Here is an 8,356-nt window from a genome sequence, read left to right on the forward strand (position 1 = left end):
TCCTATATTTCTGGAAAATGTATCTTTGTTTATCTCCTTCCTTTCTGAATTATACAGTACAATTTGTAAGACTTGAATTGATGTTTTATGTTTATCTATAGAAAAACAGAAATAAAACCAGAAATGAATGACTACAAAAAATAACAGCAACCAACCATCATACAACTCATTTGTATTCTAATTCAAGTAACTCCACTAATCAAATTAGACATATTTCCTAACTCATGGACCATTGAAATGAGTCCCCAGGAGTCATTAGTGCATATTAAGTGTGAGGCTAAATTACTCTCAAAGTAAATGTTTCCTTGAATGCCAAGTAGTTTGTTATTTTTTGTGTATCAATATATACTAATTAATTTTACCTGTACTATCTCTCCTTCCCCTCTATGTAGTTTTTAAAAGGTCTGACTGATTAACATTTTACCTAACTATATAGTAAGAATGTAGTCATGGAGAAAATTCTTAGCATGTTTGAGACCATGAGTATTTTATTTTAATAATAAATAATAAGCAGATAAGTAAAATGCATAAATAAAAATAAACCATTTTTTAAAGGAACACAATTATAGATTGGATGATATTCCACTTCGACCAAAATATGAGATATGCAAAATGGAAAAACTCTTACCCATAAAATGAGAGGGAATTAAAAATATTACTAAAAGGATTATACAATAAAATTCATATACATAGATTAATATACATAACAACTATACATAAATTAATAACTATACATAGAAATGTAAAACTATGATTTATTATTTTATATGGAATAATTTGTATACTTAAAATAATTTTCTAGCCATACAGAGATTCAAACAATAAAATTGAAAGCCTTGGGGCCGGAGAGATAGTATCGAGGTAGGGTATTTGCCTTGCATGCAGAAGGATGGTGGTTAAAATCCTGGCATCCCATATGGTCCCCCAACCCTGCCAGAAGTGATTTCTGAGGGTAGAATCAGGAGTAACCCCTGAGCGCTGCCTAGTGTGACCCAAAAACAAACAAACAAACAAACAAAACCCTGAAAGCCTCTTAGCGAAAAAACTATTGGTGGTCCTTTAGAGACTCAAAACTAGGGGCCAGAATAAATAACACAGCGATAGGGCGTTTGCTTTCCACACGGCCAACCTGGGATAGATCCAGGTTCTATCTCAAGCATCCCATACGATCCCTTGAGCTGGCCAGGAGCAATTTCTGAGCATAGAGCCAAGTGAAAACGCTGAGCACCGCTGAGATGTGGCCCAAACACAAAACAAACACAATTAAAATAAATACTTACAACTTCCAAGAGGCCAGATTTTAAAATAAAGAGAAACAAAGTTTAGAAATGTTACTTATAAAATAAATTAAAAAAATTAAATAAGTTAAAACAACAAACATATGAATACCACAATGTCAAAAAAATTTTTTTTTTGTTTTTGGGTCACACCGGGCATTGCTCAGGGGTTACTCTTAGCTCTATGCTCAGAAATCGCTCCTGGCAGGCTTGGGGGACCATATGGGATGCCGGGATTTGAACCACTGTCCTTCTGCATGCAAGGCAAATGCTTTCCCTCGATGCTATCTCGGCCCCAACACAATGCCAAAATTTATAGAAGAAATATAACATCAAAATTGTGTTGGAGACTGACAAAAGAGAATAAAGGAATCACAAACAGAAAATTTTTCAAAGTTCACTAAAATATGACTCAAATTAATAATGATTAAAAGTAAGAATCTTCTGTTAAGATTGGTTAATTTGCCCGAATTCTAAAGAATTTAAGTTTTTTTTGGAAATAGCAGTTTTCAAGAGTGTAAACTTTTCAATTGTAATGGAGGGGGAAGACTAGAAATTGACCTCCTCAGATTCATAGACCTCCTTAGATACAAGTTCTCAATAAATCATCAGCCTTAGTTTATCTCTACTATATCTCTACTGCAAATTCCCCCCAATTAAAAATATCTCCGTTAAATATTATTTAACTTCCATTTATAGTATCACTTAATTTTTTCCTCGTGTCTGCAAGAAAGGGTGAAAAAATAATGTGGCTAGGGCAATGATTTCTCCCATTTCTAGTATTTCATCATAAATCACTTGAGCATTATACATAAATACAAATGTATTCTCTACATTAAGGAGCATTTATATCTTAAATCTGAAGTTAACTGATTATGTTATAATTACTGTTGTTTATCATTTCTATATTCTAAAAATAAATATTCAATGTAAATGCTTGACAATTTGAGAGTTTTGTTTAAAACTCCTATGATGTTCTCCAAAATAGTTTAGGGATTGTATATAGCATCTGTGTCTATAGCTCTAATATATATTTTGTTCTCTACTATCTGTAGCTACATACATATATATTTTATCTATATCTATATTCCTCTCAAGTTTTATCAGGAACAAATATGAAGCCATCTGTACCTATAAAATTATACCTATAACATTTACCTCTTTAAATTAACCATGATAAATTACACTCAGTAAATATTCTCATATTAAACTGTATTTGTAATTGTTGGAATAAACCCCATCAGAGTCATGCTGAGTTCTTTTTGACATGTAGCTTTCATATGGGTGCTCCATGATTTTATTCTTTAGAGTTCTGCTGTAATTGTTAAATGAACCTGATTCACCGGCTTCACAACAAGAAATGCCAGAGAACAGCTTTTAGCATAGTTTTTTCTTTTCATTTGACACGAAAATTAGATATTCCATAATTGGTTTGATAAAGTTCAATTATACAATCATTTTTAAATATAGCTTTTAAATAACTTTTGAGAATTTTCCTTATGGTTGTTTATTTTTTGTACTTTGTTTAAGTAGTTTAATTTTAATACAATCTATGTTATCTAGAGTCTCAATATATTTGACATATTAGTAATGTAGTAATATAACTTAAAATAACATAAGCTTTTAATTTTATAAACATTTACATTTATTTTGTTCAATATAATGTGATGTCTATGCTGTTTTTTTCTTGAACAGACAAGATTCTCATTTCTCTTTTAACCACTAAAAATGACTGTTAGTAATTTTGACATTTATTTATTTTTTTAATTAATAAAATTTATCTTTCATCTTCACAAATTTTTCTTATACGCTCCTTGGTTATACTATTTAGTTCTTCATAACTTATGGATTTATATGTTCTTTTCATTAGATTTGTTTACAGTAAAAATATTTGAGGTCATGTTATTAACATTATTTTGTAAATGCTCTGTAATTGTGGTTGAGTTCCTTTAGCTTTGAGAATTCTTTAGAAAAGAATGGTATTAAAATGTCAAATACTTTGGGAGGTTTTTTTTTTGGATTCTAAATTTGACATTCATTTTTCATTTTATTAGATTGTGGTTTTGGAAAATGATCTCAAGTACTTTTCCTCTTTGAATGAATATTTCTTTTGGCTAATATGTGATTATGTGTTTTTTATAAAATGCTCGAGGGACCATTTAGAATGAACATTTTCTGCTTGTAGATTGTAGTTGTTAGTGTATATGCATATTTATTTGACTTGATGTAACTCTCTTTTAGAATATTGTTTAGATTCTTATGCAGAAATAACTTTTATATACATGATGTTGTGAAGACAACTAAAAATCTTCTTCTAAATTCACTCCCTCCCATTGCTCTTCCATCTGTTTCTCATTTCAGTTCCTGCAATATTTACTTCAGGTATTCTAATGTTATATTAGATATACTCAAAACCCATTGAATAATTCTTTAGTGCATAATTGTGAAATTTAAATATTCATCCTCACTGAATTCTTTTTGAAATTTTATTGTGTATGATTTTGATATTATACTTCATCCCTTATTTTGGTTTATATTTGTTGATTGATTTTCTTCCATTATTTCCAATTTTCTCTTGGAAATTTTTGTTGACTTTATAAAGACTACATTACTTAGCATATGAGTTTCTTCAAGTGCCAAGTTTAAGTTTTTCTCTTTTGTCTTCAATATGGACAATATAAGGTTTCTTTTTTATATTCTAGTTCTATAAGTTAGATATGTACAAGTCAATATGCCATGTATAATAAAACTGTACAGAGAAGCTATTCCTAGAGAGACTTAGAAACAAGAGGAATCTGAATGACCTTTGTCTTTCTTATAACTTCCAATCACCAAATTTTAGGGCTCTACATATTACAAACCATTTGGTAATTATAACTTTTGTTATGGTATTGATCACAATTACTTATATCATTACATTATTTAAACTTCATGGAATTTTGTATTTACCTCTATGTTTTTTTATATACTAACATTTCTAATTATGAATTATATATTTACTTCACATTTTCTGGTATGTAATAAATTACTATATTTTACAATTCACATATCTGGGTGTGCCACAGTTTTTGCAATATGCCTTTGGTTTTATACAAGCATTCTTTTGTGGTTTCCTGAATTATCCTAAAGTTTTCATAAACTGAATAATTCTAAATTCTAAATTCAATTTTTTCTACATCTCATAGGCAATATATTCCATCTTTTTTTCCTCAAGATAGCAACATCAGACTGCTTAGAAACTACGAGAAGCTGCATGGCATAGAAATCAAGGTTGTCAGTGGAAATAAGAGTGCTAATTGATCAATCATAAAATGCATAGATTATCTTGGAATATTAAGATAAAGCAATGCAATAAAGTTCTCTTTTGGTAGAAAGGAAGTAGGTTGGAAAAAAGCAGAGCTAGTACTGTGGAAAGAATTTAGCCTGGGGCAGGAAACATAGTACACTTGCTGGGCTTGCAGCCCACCTGGGTTTGATCCCTTTAATCCCATATGTTCCCCCAAAGCACCTCCAGCAGTAATCCTGAATACAGAGTCAGAAGTAAACCCTATGCACCATTGAGTGTGGCCAATTAGAGAGAGAGAGAGAGAGAGAGAGAGAGAGAGAGAGAGAGAGAGAGAGAGAGAGAGAGAGAGAGAGAGAGAGAGAGAAATATTTGGCTTAATATGCCTGTGAAGATAGTTCAGGAAGAGAGCCAGAAGCCAAGGAATGTGGGTAACCTCCAGATAGCTGTCAAGAAAAAGGACTATGTTTTTCCACATAACAACTAAAAAGAATGCAGTCTACTGATGCTTTGACTTTCGCTCATTAAGAACTACTGTGGACTTCTAATATCCAGAACTGCAAGATTAATACATTTAAGTTGCCTGACACTTGGCTCATAGTAACTTGTCATAGAACCCATTAAAAAATACATAAGGCATATAATTGTTGTTGATAGAAATTCTTTATTGAATTATATCAAGTAATTTTGTTCTATGCTTGTCAAAGCTATTCATTACTTTGTGATAATTTTGTACCTTACTACATTTTTGAATTCTTTATTATTGATTTCAGTTGAAAATCTTCTTTTCCAAATATATAATGAGCCCCTCTGTGAATAGTGGTAATTTACCTCTTTCCAATTTAAAAAAAAACTTTCCTTGGTTAATGTTACGTTGGTTAATGTCTCCAAACCCAAACCAATTAATAAAACTTATAAAGGTTTACAAAAGCTTTCTTCTAACAATTGAAGAATTATTCTAAAGTTCTTTTGACAGGATTATTCTAGCCTTTGAGATTCTTATTTATTATTTGAGAAAATATTTATAATAAATTTAAATTTATGAAGTGATATTAAGACAATATATTGAACTTTGGAAAATGTTCTTTTAATATGGAAAAAAATGATTGATGCTTCTTAGATCTATAAAGATCACAAGTTATAATTACTTAATCTATTTACCACTTTGCCAAAGCACAAATCACTATTAAGTGGATCTACATTTCCTTGCTCATTCTGAGCCACTAATTAATTGCTTAAAACAGATTTGCCCAATTTTCAATATTTTGAGTTGAATCCTAAATCAATTTTATTCATTAATTGAATGACTTAAAGTTATGAAGTTTTCTCTAAGATCTGATTTAGCTCTCTTAAAAATATTTCAATTTTGTTTCATTGCATTTTTTTTGTTTGTTTGTTTTGGGGTCACAACCGGCAGTGTTCAAGAGTTACTCCTGGGCCCGGAGAGATAGCACAGCGGCGTTTGCCTTGCAAGCAGCTGATCCAGGACCAAAGGTGGTTGGTTCGAATCCCGGTGTCCCATATGGTCCCCCGTGCCTGCCAGGAGCTATTTCTGAGCAGACAGCCAGGAGTAACCCCTGAGCAATGCCGGGTGTGGCCCAAAAACCAAAAAAAAAAAAAAAAAAAAAAAAGAGTTACTCCTGGCTCCATGCTCAGAAATTGCTTCTGGTGAGCTTGGGGAATGATATGGGATGCCGGGATTCGAACCACCAACCTTCTGCATACAAGGCAAACGCCCTACTTCCATACTATCTCTCCGGCCCCATCGTTGCATTTTTATATTTCACCAGATGTTTTACAGTTCAGTTAGTTTATTTCTTAAAGAAGAATTAATAAAAGGAACTTACAATATTGTTGATTTCTTTAACTTAAATGAAGTAATATTCTACACATTTCTTTATCTCAAATAATATTACTTTGTTTTCAAATTGAACTATTTCAACGTTCTCTCATATTGCAGCTGAATTTGTTTCAGTCCATGTAGACCTATTTTTGTCACTTTCAGGAGCCATTAAAAGGTTACCAAAGTTTGACAGTTTTCAAGCACATCTACCTTCTACTAAGATCATTTGGCTCCTTGTTATTTTAATATAATTTTGTGTACCTGTAATGTATAAAATCCATGAATTAAAATTTTGTACACTAATGATATTAACAATTCTCATAGTTTAAATAATTTCCACACGTGCCAAATGATGTTAGATTTGTTCAATCATAGATGTTTGTAATTGTTAGGATTTATTTTGCATTAATTTCACAACTTACCATTGCTTTCTTTTGGCAAAATATGTTGTTTAAATGTTTGCATTCAAACAACAAAAGTAAATTAATAACTACTTTCTGTTTACTTTGTCTGCATAATTTTAAACTTATTTTTATTTTTGAGCCTTTCTAAATTGCTGGAGTTGGGCAAATTCACCTTTAATAATAGTGTAAACAGTTTAGCTTTATAATCTGACCTTCTAATATGTTTGTTTATGATTTATATTTAAAATATAGTTATTTCATTGTTAACATTTTAATATATTTTTCTTTTTTTACTTCTTAATAGGGCATCCCAATTATAGAAACTTCCCAGTAAGCCATTTTTGAAATGGACATTTTAATGGCATAATTCTCATGTCACTATACTTCTCATGTCAATTAACATGTTAATATACATTTTGCTTATTTTTTGTCTGCATCTTTGGTTTTCATAATAGTCTGTGTTTCAATAAAATCTTCACACACAATACTTACCTGGCAGCGGAGATACCATGATCTTGAAGGTGGTTTTCCTAGGATGAGGCTTATCCATTGCACTCCGGATGTGCTGACCCCTGCGATTTCCCCAAATGTGGGAAACTCGACTGCATAATTTGTGGTAGTGGGGGACTGTGTTCTCGCTCTCCCCTGAAGAAAAAAAAAAGGAAAAAAATCTTCACACATGTGGTTAAATTTATTTTAAAATATTTTTTTTTCTCCTCTACTTTTCTCAAGTTCTGATATCCACCTCTGCTTCATGTCCACCATTTCTCCCATGATGATAAACTGTAGACCAGTTCACAGATTGTGTTGCCTTTGGCTAATCATCATTACCTTATTGTGCTTCTTTGTGTTCTACTTTTGAGTCAGACCACCCTTAATATGTCTTCTAAATAACTTTACTTAACATGATATTCTCCATATCCTATGTATGTACCAGTATATTACATGATTTATATTTTCTTATAACTGAGTAGTAGTCCATATATGTGTATAGTCTCTTTGACCAATCATGTGTCCTTAAGCACTTGGATTATTTCCAGATTTGGCCTATTATGGATAGTGCTGCAATGAGCATAGGAGTGCAGATGTCTTTTCAAAATAGAGTTTGGCAGCCCTTGGAATACATACAGCAAAGTGTAATTGCTGGATCCTATGGAAGTTCAATTCTTAGGTTTTTGAGAAGGGTTCATATTGTTTTCTATAAGGATTGATGCAATGAACATTTCTACCAGTAGAAAATGAAGATTCCCTTTTCCTAACTTCCAAGCCAACAGTGGATGCTCTGTTTTTCTTTGTTACTGTATTTGGGCCACAGCTGATTCCACTCCAGGCTTACTCCTGACTCTGTGCTCAGGAATCATTTCTGTAATGTTTTTGAGAACCAGTTGCAGTTCCAAGTATTGAACACAGGTCAGTTCTGTTCCAAAAAAGGAAGGGCCCCATTTCCTACACTATTTTTACACTATCTTTGTGTTTGTGTGTGCGTGTGTGTGTTTTGATATGTGCCAGTCACATGAGTGTGAGGGGATATCTCCTTGTGTTCTGATTA

The 8,356-nt window shown here is 31.8% G+C and overlaps 1 non-coding gene across 1 annotated transcript; it reads left to right on the forward strand.

The window, feature by feature from the left end:
- Positions 1-7,291: 7,291 nt before the first annotated feature.
- Positions 7,292-7,455, forward strand: LOC126017067 (U1 spliceosomal RNA). The gene has a single exon (XR_007498743.1). It is a non-coding gene; the product is annotated as a U1 spliceosomal RNA (small nuclear RNA).
- The last annotated feature ends 901 nt before the right edge of the window (positions 7,456-8,356 follow it).

The sequence above is a fragment of the Suncus etruscus genome, chromosome 8, assembly GCF_024139225.1.
Source record: "Suncus etruscus isolate mSunEtr1 chromosome 8, mSunEtr1.pri.cur, whole genome shotgun sequence".
Lineage (NCBI taxonomy): Eukaryota > Metazoa > Chordata > Mammalia > Eulipotyphla > Soricidae > Suncus > Suncus etruscus.